General features: G+C 36.6%; 1 protein-coding gene and 1 pseudogene across 1 annotated transcript in view; both read right to left on the reverse strand.

Annotated features, from left to right (window-relative positions):
* Positions 1–23,199, reverse strand: part of HDX (highly divergent homeobox) — a 317,694-nt gene that overhangs the window by 279,125 nt on the left and 15,370 nt on the right. The gene's annotated exons all lie outside the window — the stretch shown is intronic.
* Positions 17,311–17,409, reverse strand: LOC128578789 (uncharacterized; annotated as a pseudogene).

Below are 23,199 nucleotides of genomic sequence, written 5' to 3' on the forward strand. Positions count from 1 at the left end.
ATATTCCTTCAAGCAATACAACTTTGTTTTACCTAAGTTTTAACTATTTTAGATGGAAAAATTTCTAAACAACAGTATGAACTCTCCTAACTTTTTCAATACATAGTATGAAGTGATTAAGCTATCTTTTATGAGACTGGGTTATCATTATAAACATGATTTATTAAATGATGGTTTAATAATTGTTTAGAAATTTTGATTCTTCATTACAAGACATTAGATCCTTACATCTGCTTTTTATAGTTTATCTCTTGCTTTCCTTATTTTCTGCCATCATTTTTATGTTGTCAGTGGGATTGCCATTAGAAATTCCCTATCACTCTTAATTTCCTTTTTTTTTTTTTCATTAATAAGTTTCTTTACTCGGGTAAAAGATGAGATATTTTAAAGAAAAGCCTGAGAGGGTTAAACATGACTCTATCATTTGGGTCTTATTTTCTGGTTACTTATTTTCTTAAATTTGCTGGAGGCATTCCATATATAAGAGGGATTATTAATATGCTCCTTTACTCTAGTGAAGGCCTATAGTAATTAACATGGTTGTTTTGTTTCACAAACTATTAACTGAGCAATAGTGGAATAGAAATTTTGATTAAAACCAGCACCTAAAAACATGTGGGTATGTGTTTCTGGTGAAATACAATTTATGTCACTAGTTGCTTAATAAATTGAACAACTGTTACCTGTTTTGCTTAATGATGACTATATAAGGCAAACAAAAAACATTAGATGACATATAAAATTATTTATAACAAACAAAACAGAGAAAGTGAGGCTGAGGTGGGAAGGACAAAGTTACTATAGTATTTGGGGGCCTTGGAATGAACAAACTTAGGTATTCCACTCCTACATGTATCAATTTTTGAACATCAATATTAGCAAAGTGAGCAGGCCAAGATCACCACTGCTGATTTTACAGAGAAAGTGTTTTATCTTCAACTTGCTATACATTGCAGAATAATCTGTTTTGGTCTTTCTTTTTTTTTTTTCACAAGATTGATTTATTTTTTTAATTGAAAAGCATAGTAAGAGCATCACAGCTTACCATTTTTCTTTTTCTCCATTTTTTTTTCTTTTTTTATTAAATCATAGCTGTGTTTTGGTCTTTCTTAACCAATTTTACAAAAATAAGTGTATGGCAGAGGGAGATGGTGCTCCTTAACTGCACCCCACATACAATAAGGTCCTGGAGGACAGGAATCAAATTTTCATCTTTTTTTATTAACCAGCATATAGAACAATACCTAAGACATAGTGCTCAAATGAGTTGTAAAATACTATCTTTACTTCCATTTCCTTAAACAGTTTGTGTAGAATTTATAATACTTCATTCTGAAATGTTTTGTAGAATTTACTAGTGAAGAACCACAAGCAAATTTTAGTATCTAGTATTTAGTATTTTAGTATTTTCCATCTATTTTCTTTAAGTTTTTGAATTTGTAAGTGTAATGTTAAAAGTTTCTCAGGATACGTTTTAATGTCCATACATTGTGTTGTGATACCTTCTTCCTCATTTCCAATATTGGTAAATTGTGTCCTCTGTCTCTTTCTTTCCTGAAAGATTCAGAGTCTGATTTCGTGTATTTTTTTATTGCTTTGCCATTTTTTATTTCATTTATTTCTATTAGTGCTCCTATTTTTATTCTTTTTCTTAAAGTCTTGCTGTGGGAATAATATACTCTTCTAGGAATGGTTTGTTAAGGTGACACATAAATAGTAAATGTTCAAGTTTTTCATTGACACACTCCAAGTTTTTAATGCTATAAATTATCATTTAAACATAGATTTAACTGCATTTTATTATTTTAATATGTTTTTATTTCATTTTTACTAATTAAAAGCACTTTCTTATGGTACGTTCTTTGATTCATTGATTATTTACAAGAGTATCATATACTTTCCAAATGTTTGCAAATTTTAAAGATTTTTATTTATTTTCGATTAATTACATTATGATCAGAAAATATCATTTATATTATTTAAATTTTTAATTTTGAACAGTTTGTTTTATAGCCCAAATACAGTGGAGAATAATGTGTATTCTGCTGCTGTTTGGAGAAATATACTATCCTATTATGTCAAATGGACTGAAAATATTGTTCAAGTCTTAAACAGTTATTTATTTTTCTTCCTACTGGTTTTAGCATTTTTTTTTCATTGTTTGGGATTCATTGAGGGTACAAAGAATTAGTTACACTGAGTATGTTAGGTAAATTCCCTTTTATAATTGTTTCTGGACAAAAGAGATGTGAAATACACCGTGACCCGCAACCACCTCCCCGTTGTCCTCTCCACACTCCCTCATTCTCCTACCCCCTACCATGTATTAGGTCATCTACAGCTTTTATATTATAATTGAATACATTATATTCTTGCTTCTCCATTCTTGTGATGCTTTATTAAAAAGAATGCAATACAACTACACCCAAGTTAGTACAAAAGATGTATAGTCCCCATCTTTTTAGTGGCCAAATAATGTTCCGTGGTATATATATACCACAATTTCTTAATCCATTCCTGGATTGGTGGGAATTTAGGTTGTTTCCACATCTTGGCAATTGTAAATTGAGCTGTGATAAACAGTCTAGTGCAAATATCCTGATGATAAAATAATTTTTCTTCTTCTGGGTAGATGCCCAGTAATGAGATTATAGGATCAAATAGGAGGTCTAACTTGAGTTCTTTTAGCATTCTCCATATTTCCTTCCAAAAAGATTGCATCAATTTGTGGTCCCACCAGCAGTGTAAAAGTGTTCCCTTCTCTCCACATTCATGCCAGCATCTACAGCTTTGAAACTTTGTGATGTGGCTTATTCTCACTGGGGATTAGGTGATATCACAGGGTGGTTTTGATTTGCATTTCTCTTATGATTAGGGACAATGAGTATTTTTTTCATATATGTGTTAGCCATTTGTCTGTCTTCTCTAGAGAAGGTTCTATTCATGATTTTTACCCAGTTATACATGGGACTGTTAGCTGTTGTGTTTTTATTTGTTGTTGATGTTTGGTTGTTTTCTGATTAATTTAAGTTCTCTGTAGATCCTAGTTATCAAGATTTTGTGCAATTCATTCTGAAAGTTGTCTATTTGCTTTGTTTGTTGTCTCCAGAACTGTACAGAAGCAATTCAGTTTAATTAATTCCCACTTGTTTATTTTTATTTTTGTTGCAAATGCCATGGAAGTCTTCATAAAATCATTCCCCAGGATGATATCCTCAAGTGTTGTCCCCACACTATCTTCAAGGATTTTATTGTTTCATGACTTAGAATTAAATCTTTTATCCATCTTGAATCAATTTTTCTAAGTGGTGAAAGGTTTGGGTCCAGTTTCAGTCTTTTACCTGTGGATATCCAGTTCTTCAGACCCTATGTATTGAATAGGGATTCATTTCTCCAGTTTATGTTCTTGTTTGGTGTATCAAAGGTCAGGTGGCTGTAAGATGTTATTTTAATTCCATGGTTTTCTATTTGGTTCTAAACTTCAATGTCTCTATATTTGTGCCAAATATGCTGTTTTGATTTTTTTTTCCAAATCTTGATTGTATGATGTTGGTAGTTTAATGGGAATTGCACTGAATCTGTAGATTTTTGGGGAAGTATAGACATTTTAACAATGTTGATGTTTTCCTAGAGAAGAGCATGGTATGTTCTTCCATTTGTTATTATCTTCTCCTGTTTCTTTTCTTAGGGTTTTGTAATTTTCTTTATAGAGTTCCTTCACCTCTTTTGTTAGGTATATTCCTAGATATTTCATTTTATTAAAGCAACTGTGAAGGGAATTGTGTCCTTGATTAGCTTCTCAAGTTGCTTGTTTTTGATTTATACAAAGGCTACTGATTTCTGGACATGGATTTTATATCTTGAGACATTACCCTATTTTTTTGATCACTTCCAGGAGTCTTGTGGCTGACTCTTTGGGGTTCTCTAAGATCATATTGTCATTAAAGAGCATGAGTTTGATGTCCACTGCCCCCATTAGGATGCCCTTTATTTTCTTCTATTCCCTGACTATAGTCTCTAAAATTTCCAGCACTATGTTGAATAGAGGTGGTGATGGAAAACAACCTTGTCTGGCTCCAGTTCTAAGTGGAAAAGCTTTCGGTTTTACTCCATTCAGTAAAATATTAGTTATGGGTTTGTCATAGATAGCTTTGCTCAGTTTAAGAAATGTGCCACCTATGCCTGTATTCTTAAGTGTTCTAATTAGAAAAAAAATGCTGATTTGCATTCAATGCTTTTTCTGCAACAATTGAGAGGATCATATCATCTTTGTTTTTGCTTCTGCAGATATGGTGAATTATGTTTATAGCGTTGCATAGGTGAAACCAGCCTTGTATCCCTGGGATAAAACATAACTGATCGTGGTGTATTGTTTTCTTAATGATAAGCTGTAATCTATTGGCTATGATTTTATTGAGAGTCTATGTATCTATATTTATTATTGAACTTAGTCTGAAGTTCTGCTTTTTACTTGGGTCTTTTCCTGATTTTGGTATCAGAGTAACATTCACTTCATGGAAAACATTGGGGGAAAATTTCTTCCTTCTCATATTTTTGGAATAATTTTACAGTATGAGTATAAGCTCTTTTTAATTTTTATTTCTTTTTATTTTTTTTATTTTTATTAAATCACAGCTGTGTACATTGATATGACCATGGGACATCATACACTAGCTTCACAGACCATTTGAAACACTTTCATAACACTGATTAAAATAATGTTCCTAGCATTATCTTAGTTATTGTGCTAAGACATTTACATTCCACATTTACCAAGTTTCACATATACCCTTGTCAGATGCACCGCAGGTGTAATCCCACCAATTCCCCTCCCTCTACCCACCTCGACCCTCTCTCCCCTTCTTTTCACCCTTCCCTCTATTCTTAGGTTGTAACTAGGTTATAGCTTTCATGTGAAAGCCCCAAATTAGTTTCATAGTACGGCTGAGTACATTGGGTACTTTTTCTTCCATTCTTCAGATACTTTACTAAGAAGGATATGTTCAAGGTCCATCCATGTAAACATTAAAGAGGTAAAGTCTCCATCTTTCTTTAAAGCTGCATAATATTTCATGGTGTACATATACCACAATTTATTAATCCATTCATGGATCGATGGGCACATGGGCTTTTTCCATGACTTAGCAATTATGAATAGGGCTGCAATAAATATTCTGGTACAAATATCTTTGTTGTGCCGTGATTTTTGGTTTTCTGGGTATATGCCTAGTAGAGGAATTATAGGATTGAATGGCAGATCTATTTTTAGATCTCTAAGTGTTCTCCATATCTCTTTCCAAAAGGAATGTATTAATTTGCATTCCCACCAGCAGTGCAAAAGTGTTCCCTTTTCTCCACATCCACGCCAATATCTCTGGTCTTGGGATATTGTGATATAGGCTAGTCTCACTGGAGTTAGATAATATCTCAAAGTTGTTTTGATTTTCATTTCTCTGATGATTAAAGATGATGAACATTTTTTAATGTCTGATGTTTCTCTGAAACTACTTCAGAGAAGTTTCTCTTCAAATCCCTTGTCGAGCCTGTGATGGGATCCCTTGTTCTTTTCTTCCTAATGCATTTGAGTTCTCTGTGCATTCTGGTTAATGAACCTTGTCGGAGAAATAACCTGCAAATATCTTCTCCCATTCTGAGGGCTGTTTGCTTGCTTTACTTACTGTGTTCTTGGCTGTGCAGAAGCTTTTTAGTTTGATCAAGTCCCAGTAGTGTATTTTTGAAGCTGCTTCAATTGCCTGGGGGGGGGGCGGTCCTCCTCATAAAATATTCGCCCAGACTGATTTCTTCAAGGGTTATCCCTGCACTCTCCTCTAGTATTTTTATAGTTTCATGTCTTAAGTTTCTATCTTAGTTAATGGTGAAAGATGCCGCACCCTCGGCATCAAGCCGCAGCGAGGTGGCGCTGTCCGCGTTGTAAGACGCATGGGTAGGTGGTCTGTGCTCCCCGGAGCGAAGCCCCCAGCACCCCTAGTATGCCACAGCAGCGCAGAAGTTGCCTAGCATGCTGTTTGTTGAACGTAATTACTTAAGGTGCGGCATAAAAGCCTGAGGAATGCCTGTGAATGAAACCTGTGTGTTCAGTTGAATGCCTGATTGTCTTTAGAAAACTAAGAATAAACATAATGACTTACTGATCCATAATTAAACATAGTAAGAATGCCTGTGGAGACTCAGTGTCTCCAGGGGGAACGGTGCAATAGCACGCCCCTATCATAAATGTCAGTGAATTGAGACAGTGCATTGAGACAATGCAGGAACAGCAAACAAGATGTTCCATCTAGATATGTGCTTACACCACCCACAGCCACCCACGACTTAAAACTTTCCACATACCCTTACATTTCATATATTTCCTAATACTATAATCACTTACATAACCCACACATATATGAAATCTTTTAATCACATTAGAAGTAAATAATTTGTGAATTATTACTAATACTAGTAGTTATAAAGAAAGAATTTTCACGTTTTAAAACTTTAACCTTTGAAGCATTTACTTAGATAAGGGGTAGTGAAAGACACAACTGATAACCAATAACCTTTATTCCCCCTTGCGGGCAGAACCCCTTGCGGGCAAAACCCCTTGCGGGCAGGACATTGTTCAAGTGGGATGGTTGAATACTCACATCTACAAGGTTAGATAATAACTTGTAAGGCTCAGCAAGTTGTAAAAATACCTTTTGTAATTTGTAATGCTTTGTCAAAAATGTATAAATACCAATACAAAAATTCAGTAAAGTACAGCTGCTTTCTTCATCACTCGTGGTGTGTGGCAGTCTGTCATTTTATCCTGCGTCGACCTTTCAGCCAACCTGTACCGTTCTCCCTGAGCACCCTCGGACTGAGGCCCATCGACCGGCGGTCCGCGGCAGAAAGATGTGGGTCCAGTTTCAGTCTTCCACAGGTTGCCAGCCAGTTCACCCAGCACAATTTGTTAAATAGGGAATCTTTTCCCCACTGAATGCTTTTAATTGGCTTGTCAAAGATTAAATAACGGTAAGTAGCTGGATTCATCTCTTGGTTCTCTCTTCTGTTCCAGACATCTAATTCTCTGTTTTTGTGCCAATACCATGTTGTTTTGATCACTATTGATTTGTAGTATAGTCTGAGGTCTTGTAGCATGATTCCTCCTGCTTTGTTTTTATTTCTGTGTAATGTCTTGGCTATTCAATGTTTTTTTCTGATATCATAGAAAACAAAGTATTGTTTTTTTCAAGAAATTAAATTATGACAGTGGAGCTTTAATAGGGATTGCGTTGAAATTATATATTCCTTTGCAGTATAGACGTTTTAACAATGTTGATTCTTCCCAGCCAATAGCATGGTATGTTTTTCGATTTCTTAACATTTTCAGCTACTTCTTTTCTGAGAGTTCCATAGTTCTCTTTATAAACATATTTCACATCCTTTGTTAGATAAATTCCCAAATATTTCATCTTCTTTGGCACTAATGTGAATGGGATAGAGTCCTTAACTGTTTTTTCAACATGACTATTGCTGGTATATATAAGGGGTACCAATTTATGAATGTTGATTTTCTAAGCTGAGAGACTGCTGTATTCCTTGATCACTTCTAAGAGTTTTGTAGTAGAGTCCCTAGTGTTTTCCACATATACAATCATATCATTTGTGAAGAGCGAAAGTTTGATCTCTTCTGACCCTATATGGATACACTTGATCACCTTTTCTTCTCTAATTGTGGTGGCTAAAACTTCCATTAAAATGTTACAAAGCAATTGAGACAATAGGCATCCTTGTCTGGTTCCTGATCTGAGTGGAAATGATTCCAATTTAACTCCATTCAATATGATATTGTCTGTGGGTTTGCTGTACATGGCCTCTATCAATTTAAGAAATATCCCTTCTATACGAATTTTCTTAAGTGTTCTGATCATGAAGGGATGCTGGATATTATCAAAAGCTTTTTCTGCATCTATTGAGAGAATCCTATGGTCTTTGTTTTTTAATTTGTTTATGTGCTGAATTACATTTATAGATTTACATATATTGAACAAGCCTTGAGACACTGGGATAAAACCGACTTGGTCATGATGTATTTGTTTGATGTGTTGCTGGATTCTGTTTGTTAGTATCTTGTTCAATATTTTTGCATCTATATTCATTAGTGGCATTGGTCTGTAATTTTCTTTTCTTGTTGGGTCTTTTCCTGGTTTGGGGATCAGGGTGATGTTTGCTTCATAGAATGTGTTGGGTAGTCTTCCTTCTTTTTCTACCTTTTGGAACAGGTTGAATAATATAGGTCCTAATTCCTCTTTAAAGGTTTGGTAGAATTCTGACATGAAAACATCTGGTCCTGGGCTTTTCTTTTTAGGGAGGTTTTGTATGGTTGATGCTATTTCCAAACTTGATATGGGCCTGTTGAACATTTCCACTTGATTCTGGCTGAGTCTTGGAAGGTGACGTGCTTCCAAGTATCGGCCAATTTCATTCAGATTTTCATATTTCTGAGAATAAAGTTTCTTATAATATTCATTAAGGATTTTTTGGATTTCTGAGGAGTCTGTCGTTATTTTGTCTTTGTCATTTCCAATTGATGAGATTAGAGATTTTACTCTTTTTTTCCTGATTAGGTTGGCCAAAGGTTTATCTATTTTATTGACCTTTTCAAAAAAACAGCTTTTTGATATATTGATCTGCTGTATAATTCTTTTGTTTTCAATTTCATTTAAATCTGCTCTAATTTTGGTTATTTCTTTCCGTCTACTGGGTTTGGGGTTGGAATGTCTTCCTTCTCCAGTTGCTTGAATTGTCCAATTAAGTTGTTAACTTCCTCTCTTTCCGTTCTCTTGAGGAAGGCTTGCAGTGCTACAAATTCCCCTCCTGTAACTACCTTTGCAGTTTCCCAGAGGTTCTTGTAGTTCGTGTCTTCATTGTCGTTTTGTTCCAAAAATTTGGCAATTTCTTTCTTAATCTCATCTCTGACCCAGCTATCATTCAGCATAAGGTTATGTTCCATGTTTTTGTATGAGTATGCAGATTCCTGTTGTTACTCAGCTCAAGTTTTATTCCGCGATGGTCCAAGAAGGTGCATGGAATAATTTCTATTCCTTTAAATTTACTGAGGTTAGACTTGTGACGTAAGATGTGATTGATTTTGGAGTAAGTTCTGTGGGCTGATGAGAAGTATATGTATTCAGTTTCGTTGGGATGAAATGTTCTGTAGATGTCTGCTAAATCCAAATGTTGGATGGTTAGGCTTAAATCTAAGATTTCTTTGCTGAGCTTCCTGTTGGAGGATCGATCCAACACTGCCAAAGGAGTGTTGAATTCTCCGACTATAATGGAGCAGGAGGAAATCAAGTTGCTCATGTCTGTTAGAGTTTCTCTTATAAACTGAGGTGCATTCTGGTTGGGTGCATAGATATTAATAATTGAAATCTCATCATATTGAGTATTACCCTTAACAAATATGAAGGGTGGCGCCTGTGGCTCAGTGAGTAGAGTGCCGGCCCCGTATGCTGAGGGTGGCGGGTTCAAACCCAGCCAAGGCCAAACTGCAACAAAAAAATAGCTGGGCGTTGTGGCAGGCACCTGTAGTCCCAGCTGCTCGGGAGGCTGAGGCAAGAGAATTGCATAAGCCCAAGAGTAGAGGTTGTTGTGAGCCGTGTGACGCCACGGCACTCTACCGAGGGGGGTACCATGAGACTCTGTCCTTACAAAAAAAAAATGTATGAAGTGACCATTCTTGTTTTTCTTTACTTTTGTTAGTTTAAATACTATTGTACCTCCAAATAAAATTGCAAAACCTGATTTTTTCTGATTACCATTTGCCTCAAATATGGATGACCATCCTTTTATGCTCAGTCTGTATTTGTCTTTTATCTTAAGATGTAACTCTTGTAAGCAACGAATCTCTGGCCTGAGTTTTTGTATCCAGTCAGCTATCCTATGCCTTTTTAGAGGACAGTTTAAGCTGTTCACATTAATGGAGAATATTGATAAGTCTTGTGAAATTTTGGGTATCAAGTTTTTCAAAACTCCAGTGGACATTTTTAATCCTTTTGCCAGTGGGGAAGTTGGAGTTTGATACGAAGTTTGTGAGTGAGTTTACTTTTGCGGTATAGGATTGGGTTGGTCATTATGGAGGGTAGGTCTGAGAAAATCCTGAAGAGCTGGTTTGGTTATGGCAAATTACTTCAACATTTGAATGTCATTAAAGTATTTAATTTCTCCATCATAAATGAAACTCAGTTTAGCTAGATACAAGATCTGGGGTTGAAAGTATTTTAGCTTTAGGAGATCAAAAGTCTATGACCACCATCTTCTGACTTGAAAAATTTCAGCAGAGAGATCTGCAGTCATTCTAATATTCTTCCCTTTGTAGATAATGGTTTTTTATTTCGTGGCATCTTTGAGAATTTTCTCCTTCATATTAACTTTAGTGAAGTTAATTATGATATGCCTGGGGGATGTCTTATTGGGGTTGAGTCGTGCTGGGGTTCTGAAGCTGTCTGATATCTGAATTTCAGAAGCTCTAGGCATGTATGGAAAATTATCTTTCATAATTTCATGCAGGGCCTCTGTGCCCAGCGAGGCTACTTCATCAGTTTCAGAAATTCCCATGATTCAAATACTGGCCTTCTTCGAATTTTCCCACAGTTGTCTGAGAGAATGAACCATTTTTGCTCTCCATTTCTCTTTTTCTTTGAGAGTTTGGAAGTGTTCAAAGGCTTTATCTTCAATGTCAGAAATCCTTCCTTCTGCTGGCTACATTCTGTTGCTGAGGGATTCATCTGTATTTTTCCTATCTTTGGGGGCTGCAAATCCTTCCTTCAGTGTGTCTAAGTCTTTGGTGCTTTTGTCTTTAAGTTCATTAAATTTTTTTCTTTTTTTAATTTTATTTTATTTATTTTTTTATTAAAACATAGCTGTGTACATTAGTATGATCATGGGGCACCATACACTTGGTTCATAGACTGTTTGACACATTTTCATCACACTGGTTACATAGCCTGCCTAGCATTTTCTTAGTTATTCTGCTAAGACCTTTACATTCCACATTTATAAAGATTCACATATACCCTTGTAAGATATACCACAGGGGTAATCCCATCAATCCCCCTCCCTCCACCTACCTCCCAACTCCCACCACTCCCTTCCATATTCTTAGGTTGTAACTGGGTTATAGCTTTCATGTGAAAACCCTAAATTAGTTTCAGAGTAAGGGTTAGTACATTGGGTACTTTTTCTTCCATTCTTGAGACACTTTGCTAAGAAGAATATGTGCCAGCTCCATCCATGTAAACGTGAAAGAGGTAAGGTCTCCATCTTTCTTTAAGGCTACATAGTATTCCATGGTGTACATATACCACAATTTTAATCCATGCATGGATCAATGGCCATTTGGGCTTATTTCATGACTTAGCAATTATGAATAGGGCTTCAGTAAATATTCTGGTATAAAAATTTTTATTACAATTTGATTTTTGGTCTTCTGGGTATTTGCCCACTATAGGAATTACAAGATTGAATGGCAGGTCTATTTTTAGATCTCTAAGTGTTCTCCATATACCTTTCCAAAAGGAATGCATTAATTTGCAATCCCACCAGCAGTGCAAAAGTGTTCCCTTTTGTCCACATCCACGCCAACATCTCTGGTCTTGGGATTTTGTGGTATAGCCTAGTTTCATGGAGTTAGATGATATCTCAAAGTAGTTTTCATTTGTATTTCTCTGATGGTTAAAGATGATGAGCATTTTTTCATATATCTGAAGGTCGCGTGCCTGTCTTCTTCAGAGAAGTTTCTCTTCAAGTCCCTTGCCCAGCCTGCGATAAGTTCCCTTGTTCTTTTCTTGCTAATGCGTTTGGGTTCTCTGTGGATTCTGGTTATTAAACATTTGTCAGAGACATAACCTGCAAATATCTTCTCCCATTCTGAGGGCTGTTTGCTTGCTTTACTTACTGTGCTCTTGGCTGTGCACAAGCTTTTTGATCAAGTCCCAGTAGTGTATTTGTGAAGCAGCTTCAATTGTCTGAGGGGTCTGGCTCATAAAAACCTCGCGCAACACAAGCCCCATTCTGAGGTCTGTTTGCTTGCTTTACTTACTGTGCTCTTGGATGTGCAGAAGCTTTTTAAGTTTGATCAAGTCCCAGTAGTGCATTTTTGAAGCAACTTCAATTGCCTGAGGGGTCCGGCTCATAAAAACCTCGCGCAACACAAGCCCCATTCTGAGGGCTGTTTGCTTGCTTTACTTACTGTGCTCTTGGCTGTGCAGAAACTTTTTAGTTTGATCAAGTCCCAGTAGTGTATTTTTGAAGCAGCTTCAATTGCCTGGGGGGTCCGGCTCATAAAAACCTCGTGCAACACAATTTCGTCAAGGGTTTCCCCTGCACTCTCTTCTAGTATTTTTATAGTTTCATGTCTTAGGTTTAAATCTTTAATCCACTGAGGGTCTATCTTTGTTAGTGGTGAGAGGTATGTGTCTAGTTTCAGTTTTCTACAGATTGCCAGCCAGTTCACCCAGCACGATTTGTTAAATGGAGAATATTTTGCTCATTAAATGTTTTTAATTGGCTTGTCAAAGATTAAATAACAGTAAGTAGCTGGATTCACCTCTTGATTCTCTACTCTGTTCCAGACATGCACTTCTCTGTTTTTGTGAAAGTATCATGCTGTTTTGATCACTATAAATTTGTAGTATAGTTTGAGGTCTGGTAGTGTGATTCCTCATGATTTGTTTTAATTTTTGAGTAATGTCTTGGCTATTCGAGGTTTTTTCTGATTCCATATAAAATGAAGTATTGTTTTTTTAGATCTTTAAACTATGACAGTGGAGCTTTAATGGCGATTGCGTTGAAATTATATATTGCTTTGGGTAGTATGGATATTTTAACCATGTTGATTCTTCCCAGCCATGAGCATGGTATATTTTTCCATTTGTTAACATTCTCAGCTATGTCTTTTCTTAGAGTTTCATAGTTCTCTTTATATAGATCTTTCATGTCTTTTGTTAGATAAACTCCCAAATATTTCATCTTCTTTGGCACTACTGTGAATGGGATAGAGTCCTTAACTGTTTTTTCAACTTGACTGTTGTTGGTATATATAAAGGCTACCGATTTATGAATGTTGATTAGGTAACCTGAGACACTGCTGTATTCCTTGATCACTTCTAAGAGTTTGGTAGTAGAGTCCCTAGTGTTTTCCAGATATACAATCATATCATCTGTGAAGAGTGTAAGATTGATCTCTTCTGACCCTACGTGAATAGCCTTGATCGCCTTTTCTACCCTAATTGCGGTGGCTAAAGCTTCCATTACAATGTTAAAAAGCAATGGAGAAAATGGACAGCCTTGTCTGGTTCCTGATCTGAGTGGAAATGATTCCAATTTAACTCCATTCAATATGATATTGGCTGTGGGTTTGCTGTAGATGGCCTCTATCAGTTTAAGAAATGTCCCTTCTATACCAATTTTTTAAGTGTTCTGATCATGAAGGGATGTTGGATGTTATCAAAAGGTTTTTCTGCATCGATTGAGAGAATCATATGGTCTTTGTTTTTTAATTTGTTTATGTGCTGAATTACATTTTTAGATTTGTGTATATTGAACGAGACTTGAGACCCTGGGATAAAACCAACTTGGTCATGATGTATAATTTGTTTGATATGTTGCTGGATTCTGTTTGTTAGGATATTGTTGAATAATTTAATAATATTAAAGTATTTAATTAGTGATATTGGTCTATAATTTTCTTTTCTTGTTCGGTCTTTTCCTGCTTTGGGGATCAGGGTGATGTTTGCTTCATAGAACGTGTTGGGTAGTCTTGCTTTTTTTCTGCCTTTTGAAACAGGTTGAGTAATATAGGTCCTAAATCCTCTTTAAAGGTTTGGCAGAAGTCTGACGTAAAACCATCTGGTCCCAGTCTTTACTTTTGGGGAAGGTTTTGAATGGTTGATGTTATTTCCGAACTTGATATGGGCCTGTTCAACAATTCCACTTGATTCTGGCTAAGTCTTTGAAGGTAACGTGCTTCCAAGTATCGGTGAATTTCCTTCAGATTTTCGTATTTCTGAGAATAAAGTTTCTTGTAATATTCATTAAGGATTTTTTGGATTTCAGAGGAGTTTGTTGTTATTTTGTCTTTGTCATTTCTGATTGATGAGATTAGAGATTTTACTCTTTTTTTCCTGAGTAGGTTGGCCAAAGGTTTATCTATTTTGTTGACCAGTTCAAAAAACCAGATTTTTGATTTATTGATGTTGCATTACTCATTTGTTTTCAATTTCTTTAGTTCTGCTCTGATTTTGGTTATTTCTTTTCTTCTACTGGGTTTGGGGTTGTAGTGTTCTTCCATTTCCAGTTGCTTGAGATGTCCCATTAAGTTGCTAACTTCCTCTCTTTCGGTTCTCCTCAGGAAGGCTTGCAGTGCTATAAATTTCCCTCTTAGAACTGCCTTTGCGGTGTCCCATAGGTTCTGATAGTTCGTGTTGTCATTGTCGTTTTGTTCCAAAAATTTTGCAATTTCCTTCTGGATCTCTTCCTAGACCCAGCTATCATTCAGCATATTGTTATTTTACTGCCATGTTTTTGTATGAGTATTCAGATTCCTGTCGTCACTCAGCTCAAGTTTTATTCCATGGTGGTCCAAGAAGATGCATGGGATAATTTCCATTCCTTTAAATTTACTCAGGTTAGACTTGTGAACTAAGATGTGATCGATTTTGGAGTAAGTTCCGTGGGCTGATGAGAAGTATGTGTGTCCCGCTTTGTTGGGATGAAATGTTCTATAGATTGCTGCTAAATCTAAATGCTGGATGGTTAGATTTAAATCTAGAATTTCTTTACTCAGATTTTGTTGGAGGATCGATCCATCACTGCTAACAGAGTGTTAAAATTTCCAACTATTATGGAGCAGGAGGAAATCAAGTTGCTCATGTCTGTTAGAGTTTCTCTTATAAATTGAGGTGCAGTCTGGTTGGGTTCATAGATATTAATAATTGAAATCTCATCATATTGAGTATTACCCTTAACAAATATGAAGTGATCATTCTTGTCCTTCCTTACTTTTGTTGGTTTAAAGCCTATTGTATCTGCAAATAAAATTGCAACACCTGCTTTTTTCTGATTACCATTTGCCTGAAATATGGATGACCATCCTTTCACCCTGAGTCTGTATTTGTCTTTTAAGTTAAGATGTGACTCTTGTATGCAACAAATATCTGGCCTGAGTTTTCGTATCCAGTCAGCTAACTTACGTCTCTTGAGAGGGCAGTTTAAGCCTTTCGCATTAATGGAGAATATTGATAAGTTTGGTGAAATTTTGAGTATCAAGTTTTTCAAAAGTCCAGTGGGCATTTTTAATCCTTTCGTGATTGTGGAAGTTGGAGTTTGATCAGAAGTTTCTGAGTGAGTTTACTTTTGTAGTAGAGGATTGGGTTGGTCATTATGGAGGATAGGTCTGAGAATATCCTGAAGAGCTTGTTTGGTTATAGCAAATTCCTTCAACATATGAATGTCATTAAAGTATTTAATTTCTCCATCGTAAATGAAACTTAGTTTAGCCGGATACAAGATCTGGGGTTGAAAGTTATTTTCCTTTAGGAGATTAAAATTTGATGACCACACTCTTCTGACTTGAAAAGTTTCAGCAGAGAGATCTGCAGTCATTGTAGTGTTCTTCCTTTTGAAGGCAATAGTTTTCTTTTGCCTGGCTCCTTTGAGAATTTTCTCCTTCATATTAACTTTAGTGAAATTAATTATGATATGCTTGGGGGATGTCTTATTGGGGTTGAGTCGTGCATGGGTTCTGAAGCTATCTGCTATCTGAATTTCAGAATGTCTAGGCATGTCTGGAAAATTCTCTTTCATAATTTCCTGCAGAAGGGCCTCTGTGCCCAGTGAGGTCATTTCATTGGTTTCAGAAATTCCTATGATTCGGATATTTGCCTTCTTTGAGTTATCCCAGAGCTCTCTGAGAGAATGATCCATTTTTGCTCTCCATTTCTCTTCCTTTTTGAGAGTTTGGCAGTGTTCAAAGGCTTTATCTTCAATGTCAGAAATCCTTTCTTCTGCTTGGTCCATTCTGTTGCTAAGTGATTCTACTGTATTTTTCATATCTTTGAGGGCTGCAAATTTATGCTTCAGTGTGTCTAAGTCTTTGGTGGTTTTGTCTTTAAATTCGTTAAGTTCTTGAGACAACTTTTGAATTTCTACTTGGATTCCTAATTCCATAAATTTGTTAAATTCTTGAGACAATTTTGAATTTCTCCTCGAATTCCTAATTCCACTTTATTAATCTTGTCTGCAATCCAAATTCTGAATTTGATTTCTGACATCTCAGCCAGTTGTTTCTGAATGAGATCTTCAATTACATCTGCCATATCTTTTTTTGTGGGGCTTGATCTATTCTCATTATTCATGTTACCAGAGTTTTTCCACTGATTCTGCCCCATGGTTGTTTTACTCCCTTTGATTTTTCCACTGGGGCTTTGTTGAGGGCCCGTACAGTGTTGTGGCCTGAGTAACTGGGGCTCTGTCTGGTGTGGTGGGGCTAAGTGGTTCTGTCTTATTTTCAGCTGTTTTCTGTTCGACCCTAGTGAAACATTTACTCTGGTTGAAGTCTCAGCTGTGGAGAAATACCAGCAATTAAGTCACTCTGCCCACCACTGGCACCAATTGGAAAAGGAAAATCAAACCTTCCTAGAACAGCACACCCATGGCACCAAGCAAAATGTCCTCAGTCTATTGGTTCAGTTCAACAGCTTCTCTTCTGCAGGAGAATTTAGCAGGAAAGAGACAGAATCCCACAAAGTTGTTCTGTTCTGTTATGTTCTATTCTGTCAGTTACATCAATCAGGGGTGGGGCTGGGCTTGAATGAACACCCCCTTACCTTCATCAAGCGCCCGAGGATGTCAGACCTCACCTCCTCCTAATAGATAGCAGCAGAGTGCAGAGGCCTGGCAGATTTCCCTGTGATTCAGACAGGTGCAAGCCCCTGGAGTATCTGTTCACTACAGGCAACTGTTCAGCCATCTGCAGGGATATCAGTAACTGGGTCCAACAGAGGGGCAAGGTGGGGAAGGAGGCATCAACCTTCCCAGACTGATCTATATGCTGGGTGGCTCCTCCTGACTCCACGCAGCACGGGAGCAAGCCATATCAGAGTAGTCACCAGACCCCTGTGATACAGTTCCCAGAGTTCTCCTCTTGAACTCTCCCACCCAGGACAGGTGCTGACTGAGACGAGTGTAAGCTCTTTAAAGGTTTCATAGAATTCTGTTGTGAAGCCATCTGGACCAAGGTATTTTTTTGTTGGGAGATTTTTTTTTTAATATGAATGCTTCATGAATTTGCATGCCATCCTTGTGCAGAGGCTAATCTCTTCATCATTCCAATTTTAGTATATGTGCTGCTGAAGCGAGCATGGAGTTTTTTATTGTGTCTTTGATCTCAGTCCTTGAAATTGGTCTGTTCATGGGATCTATTACTTCTTGATTATGTCTAGGGAGAGGGTCATCCATTGAAGGTACTGATCCATTTCCTCCATATTGTGAAATTTATGGGAATGGAAATTCTTATAATATTCAGAGATAATCTCTTGTATCTCTGTAGCATGTGTTGTTATTTCCCCTTTATTGTTTCTGTTTGATGTTATTATTGATTTTACTTTTCAGTTTCTAGTTAATCTGGTCAAAGGTTGATCGAGTTCATTTATTTTTTTGAAAAACCAACATTTTGTATTTTAGAGGGTGTTGTTTTTGTTGTTATTTTGAGACAGAGTATCATTATGTCACCCTTGGTAGAGTGCCATGGCATCTGCCACAGCTCACAGCAACCTTAAACTCTTAGGCTCAAGAGATTTTCTTGCCTCAGCCTCCAAAGTAGCTGGGATTACAGGCACCTGCCACAATGCCCAGCTATTTTTTGTGCAGTTATCATCATTGTTTTAGCTGGCCCATGCAGGGTTCGAACTCACCACCCTCAGTGTATGTGGGTGGCACCATAACCACTGTGTTATAGCCTCCGAGCCCCAATGTTTTGTTTTGTTAATTTTCTTCATGATTCATTTTTTTTCAATTTCATTACTCTCTGATTTAATTTTGTTGATTTTTTTCTTCTGTTGGGTTTGGGATTTGATTGTTTTTCTTTTTCCAATGCCATAAGATCAGTGGTTCTCAACCTGTGGGTTGTGACCCACAAGAACTGTATTAACGGGCTGCAGCATTAGGAAGGTTGAAAACCACTGCATAAGATGGTTCTTGAGTTTCTTGATATGATCTCTTTCTGTTTTTCAAATGTAGACATCTAATGTGATAAATATCCCTCTTAGGACTGCCTTTGCTCTATCCCACAGGTTTTGGCGACTTGTGTCTTCATTGTTGTTATGTTTGAGGAATTTCACAATTTCCACTTTTATCTTTTCCTGAACCCAATTGTCTATCATTTAGCATAAGGTTGTTTAATTTCTATGTCTTTGTGTGGGGATGAACATTTTCATTGGCGACAAGTTCCAACTTTATTGCCTTGTGGTCTGAGAAGATACAAGGTATAATTTCTATTCTTTTAATTTTGCTAAGTTTTGACTTGTATCCTAGGATATGATCTATTTTGGAGCATGTTCCATGGGTTGAGGAGAAAAATGTATATTCTTCAACTTTGTGATAGTGTATTCTGTACATGTCCATGAATCCAATTTGTTCTAGGGTCACATTTAAGTCCTTGGTATCCTCATTCAGCCTCTGCCTGAGGGGTGCCAAAGTCTCCAGCTAGCATGGTCCTATGGGACACCACAATGCTGAGGCCACTCAAGGTCTGTTTCACAAATCTTGGAGCATTCAAGTTGGGTGTACAAACATTCAAAATTGAAATATCTTCTTGTTGCACTGTGCCCTCTACCATTATGAAGTGTCCATCTTTGTCTTTCCCAACTTCACCCACTTTATATCTACTTGTATCTGAAAACAATACAATGATACAATGATACAACCCCTCCTTTCTTCTGACTTTCATCTGCTTGAGACATCATTCTTCATCTATTAATCCTGAGTCCTGATTTGTCCCCCCAAACCAAGTGTGTCCCTGAAGACAATATATGGATGGCCTGTGCCCTTCCATCCAATCAGTCAGCCTGTGCCTTCTCAGTAAGAAATTCAATCCATTGACATGAACTGTTTTTATATAACGAGTGTGGTGAATTCCATTCATCACATTCTGCAAAAGTCTACTGTGAAATGCCATCCCTTGTGCAACTGAGGAAACTGAGGCTAGACCTTTAGCTTTTGAGCATTCACTCTAGTTGGGCATCCACTGAGATGTTCAGTGCTGAGAATAGGGCCAAGTATTTACTGTAGAGCTGTTCTTGTCATGGTGAACCTCTTTGGTGTTTGTATATCCATAAAAGTCCTGCCCTCTCCATCAATCTTGAAGCTTGGCTTAGTAGGATACTGAATTCTGGGCTGAAAATTGTCCTGTCCAAAAATGTTGAAAGTGGATAACCATTCTCTTCTGACTTGTAAAGTTTCAGTTGAAATGTCTGCTGTCATCCTAATGGCTGTGCTCTCTATGTCAGTTCGCACTTACTCCTGGATGCTTGCATAATCCTCTGTTTTATCTTGACTTTAAACAGGTTCATTACAATGTGTCTTGGAGAAGCTCTGTTTGAATTGAGATGACCCAGAGTTCAACACACTCTGTCCAAAAGGAGTGTGTTGGGAGTGTTAGTAAACCTTGGAAAGTTTTCATTTATGATAGTATCCAGTAGGGCTTTCATTACTTTAAGACAATTCTCTTCCCCTTTACAGATCCCTAATATTTATAGGTTTGAATGCTTCATGAATTCTCGTAGTTCTCTAAGCAACTGTTCTGTTCTCGCTCTCGCTCTCTCTCTCTCGTTTCACCCCACACACTTTCTCTCTGCCTCTTTAACTATCTGGGTTAACTTGAACACTTTATCCTCTAGTTCTGAGGTTCTTGCTTCTCCATGATAATATTGTAATAAAGGATTATTTCTCGAATAAAAAAAGAAGTGAAGGATCTCTACAAGGATAATTATGAAGCCCTAAGAAAGAAATAGTAGAAGACATTAACAAATGGAAGAACATACCATGCTCTTCTCTGGGAAAAATCAACATTGTTAAAATGTCTACACTATCAAACGCAATCTACAGATACAATGCAATCCCCATTAAAACACATACAGCATACTTAGAAGAAATGGATAAATTAGTTCTTCGTTTTGTATGGAACCATAAAAATAACCCATATAGCCAAGGCTATTCTTGGAAAAAAATACAAACAAACCTGGAAGCATCACTCTAGCAGCCAGATTTTAGGTTATATTACAAGTTGACAGTGTTCAAAACAGCATGGTATTACCACAGAAATATATACTTAGGCATATGGAACTGAATAGAAAACCAAGAAATGATACCAGTCTCTTATTGCTGTCTGATCTTTGATAAACCAAACAAAAGCATACACTGGGGTAAAATATCTGTATTCAATAAATGGTGCTGGGGAACTGGATAATCACATGTAAAAGACTGAAACTAGACCCACACCTTTCACCATTTACCAAAATTGACTGAAGGTGGATAGAAAATTTAAAATGTAAGACATGATAAACCACCCTGTGATATCACCTAACCCCAGTGAGAATGGCCCAAAGTTATAAAGTCTCAAAGTTACAGATACTGGCATGGATGTGGAGAGAAGGAAACACTTTTACATTGCTAGTAGAACTGCAAACTAATACAACCTTTTTGGAAGGAAGTATGGAGAATCATCAAATAACTCAAACTAGGCCTCCCATTTGATCCTGCAATCCCATAACTGGACATCTATCCAGAAGAAGAAAATAATCCTTTTATCATAAGGACATTTGCACTAGAGTGTTTTTCAAAGCTCAATTTACAATCTCCAAAGTGTGGAAACAAACTAAATTCCCACCAATCTAGGAATGGATTAACAAATTGTGGTGTATGTATACAATGAAATATTATTCAGCCACTAAAAAAGATGGGGACTATACATCTTTTTTACTAACTTGTGTGGAATTGTATCACATTCTTTTTGGTAAAGCATCACAAGAATGGAGAAACAAGAATCCAATGTATTCAATTTTGATATGAGGACAATTAATGACATAATACATGGTAGAAGATAGGGGAATGGGGGAGTGGAGCAAGTAAAGGAGGGAGGGAGTTTGGGGGTGATCATGGTGTTTGGCACACCTCTGGGGGAGGAGCATATTTACAAGAGGGATTTTGCCTGACAAAAGCAATTAGTGTAACCTGGTTCTTTTTACCCTCAGTAAATCCCCAACCCAAAAAAAAAAAAAAAATACTGGAAAGATTAATGGAGGAACAGTGAGCTCTGAAACAATGTCATTCAACCAAGCATACATATATATATATATATATATATTTTTTTTTTTTTTTGAGTTCCAGAAATGGGATGTGGAAAAGTAATTTTTTCCTTACGATAAAAGAATTATTTTCTTTTTCTGGGTAGATGTCCAGTAATGGGATTGCAGGATCAAATGGGAGGCCTAGTTTGAGTTATTTGATGATTCTCCATACTTCCTTCCAAAAAGGTTGTATTAGTTTGCAGTCCCACCAGCAATGTAAAAGTGTTCCCTTCTCTCCACATTTATGCCAGCATCTGCAACTTTGATACTTTATAATGTGGGCCATTCTCACTGGGGTTAGGTGATATCACAGGGTGGTTTTGATTTGCATTTCTCTGATAAATAGGGGCAGGGGGCATTTTTTCATATGTTTGTTAACCATTGATCTGTCTTCTTTGGAGAAGGTTCTATTCATGTTCTTGCCCATTGTTATAATTGGCTCTTTTTATGGCTCTTTTTATGTTGATTAATTTTAGTTCTCTGTAGATCCTAATTACCAATCTTTTGTCCGATTCATAATATGCAAATATCTTTTCCCATTCTGATGATTGTCTTTTTGCTTTGGTTGTTGTCTCCTTAGCTATTCAGAAGCTATTTAGTTTAATTGAGTCCCATTTGTTTATTTTTGCTGCTGTTGCAATTGCCACTGAAGTCTTCTTCATAAAGTCTCTCCAACCCAATACATTCAAGTGTTTTCCCCATCCAGTATTTTTTTATTTTTCATTTTGGATAATTTCCACTTTTATGTATTCAAGTTCACTAATTTATTACCTCTGTAGTGGCTATTCTGTTATTAGAGATGTCTAGTGAAGTCATCATTTCATATGCTGTATTTTGCCTCTAGAATTTCAATATGTATATTTAAAGAAAGTCTTCCACTCTTTCTAATTCCACTTGTGCTTCCTTCTACTTTCTTGAACATACTGGAAAGCAACAATAACAGTTGCTTCAACATTCTTTTCCACTAATTCTGTATCTATTATTTTTTACTCTTTTTCATTCTTGATTTTTCACTGGACTATGGGTTGTAAATTTTTCTGTTTCTTTTCATGGTTGGTAATTTTTCACTTAATGGTAGATACTGTGAATTTTATTACTAGGTTTGGGCTTTGTTCTTGGATATAGTTAAGCTACTAGGAAATGTTTTGATTATTTTGAGGTTACTTTTAAATTTTTATTCTTTTTTTTTCAGGTTAATGTGAGGGTTCAAACAACTAGGTTACAATGTTTGCATTTGCTAGGTAGAGTCCCTTTTGTAGCCGTGTCCCCCACCCAGGAGGTGTGCCATATATCCTTACATTGTGCCCATTAAGTGGGAGCACACCAATTCCCCAAACTCCTCCATTCTCCCACCTCCCCATTCACCCTCCCCCCACCTTCAATTGAATTGATTTTTTTTTATCTAATATAGGCATGTTTTAGGTCATCTACAGGCTTCATATTGAGTATATTGGATACTTGTTTTTCCATTCTTATACTTTATGAAGATGTGCTTCAACTCCATCATATAAATACAAAAAATGTAAAGCATTCATCTTTTTATGGCTGAATAGTATTCTATGGTATTAATATACCATAGTTTGTTAACCCATTCCTGGGTTGGTGAGCATTTCGGTTGCTTCTACATTTTTGCAATTGTTAATTTTACTGTGATAAACAATCTTGTTCAAATGTCCTTATGATAAAATTATTTCTTTTTCTTCTGGGTAGATGCTCCATAATGGGATTGTGGGATCAAATTGGAGGTCTAATTTGAGTTCTTTGAGAATTCTCCATACTTCTTTACAAAGAGGCTGTATTAGTTGCA

The sequence above is a fragment of the Nycticebus coucang genome, chromosome X, assembly GCF_027406575.1.
Source record: "Nycticebus coucang isolate mNycCou1 chromosome X, mNycCou1.pri, whole genome shotgun sequence".
NCBI lineage: Eukaryota > Metazoa > Chordata > Mammalia > Primates > Lorisidae > Nycticebus > Nycticebus coucang.